A 1,473-nucleotide genomic window follows, 5' to 3' on the forward strand; every position below is an offset into this window, starting at 1 on the left:
GAAATACATAGTGGAAAAATTAAATACATGTTAAGAATGGGCTCTTCAAAAAATGTGAGGAATATCTGGCTTTGCACTTGGAAAATCAAAACAAACAAATAACAATAGCCTAGTTTCTATCTCATACAACACACACACACATACACACACACACACACACACACACACACACACACACACAATAATAGATAGACTGAAGAAAATAAACATGAGCAAGTAAGCCTAGAAAAATGTTTTGAAGGGATTAAAGGAGGATATTTTATATTAAAAGACATGAACATTTTTCTGAGAAAAAAAACTGAAAAGATTACCCATTTTATTTAAATTTACCATAACTAAAAGACATAAGCAAAAGAGATAAAAGAGATACTGTGAAGGATATTTTCAACAAATGGAACAGAGAAAAATAATCTGATGCTCAGAATATACAGAGATGTTCAAACATTAGCAAACAAAAAAGCAACATAATATTAAAAAAAAAACAGGCAGAAGATATAAATGACTATGTCTCAGAAGAACAAATGGGTAATAAATTTTTTAAAAATGTTTTAAAAATTGGTTAACCAATTTTGAGAAAAAGCAGATTTTTAAAAAGTAGGATCTTTATTTAATATCAGATTGTCAAAAATTGTCAAAAGTATTAAAGAAATAATACTATCCGTTGCTGGAGACCATGTAGGAAAAAAGATGTAGGGAATTATCATACACTGCAGGTGGCAATGTGAATTGGTCTACGTTTCTTTGAAGTCAGTTTGGCAGAGGGTGCCAGAATTTAAAGTGTACATATCCTTCAACAGACAGCTCCACTTTATGCCGTCTGCAGTAGACATGTGTCATATGAGTCTAACACCATCTTTACACTCATGAAAAGAGCTTCCCAACATTTGAACAATTTCCACTTTATCAGGCTTGCCTTCCTGGTAGATCTTTATTTTTAATTCCTGGTCTCCCTTGTAGCTAGCTAGGGTACAGGCATGTGACCAATTAGACGCACCCACTTAAGACTTCACCTCACAAGTGAGCAATGTAAGGAAACTGGCTGTGCACAGGGTTGCTATTCTGTAGGAGACTAGTGTCAATGTGTGTTTGTCAACACACTGGTCTGCCCTGTAGTTCTGGGGTCAGTGTCAAAAGCAGCCCTAAGCCCATTTTGACAGTGCAATTCTGAGCATTGGCCCTTCACACTTAAACCTGAAGTCTTTTTCTCCAGCCATCCTAATGATTCTGTGAACTAACTTATCTATTTAAACAAATTCCTTCTCTTAAACTAGCCAGAGTAGATTCTTGTTGTCTATAGCTCTGACACAGTATCTATTCTAGAAATACTCACACATCTATACAAAGAGCATATACAAGAATGGTCACTGAAGTATTTTTTCCATGAGGAACTTTAAATAATAAACTATCATCAGTAGGGAAATGGTTCAATAAATTAGGGAGTACTGTACAGGACTTAAAAAGAACAGGGGAGAT

At 34.8% G+C, this 1,473-nt stretch overlaps 1 protein-coding gene across 4 annotated transcripts in view; it reads right to left on the minus strand.

Annotated features, from left to right (window-relative positions):
• The window catches only part of RGSL1 (regulator of G protein signaling like 1), a 158,876-nt gene that overhangs the window by 140,494 nt on the left and 16,909 nt on the right, over positions 1 to 1,473 (minus strand). The gene's annotated exons all lie outside the window — the stretch shown is intronic.

This window comes from Prionailurus viverrinus, chromosome F1 (assembly GCF_022837055.1).
Source record: "Prionailurus viverrinus isolate Anna chromosome F1, UM_Priviv_1.0, whole genome shotgun sequence".
NCBI lineage: Eukaryota > Metazoa > Chordata > Mammalia > Carnivora > Felidae > Prionailurus > Prionailurus viverrinus.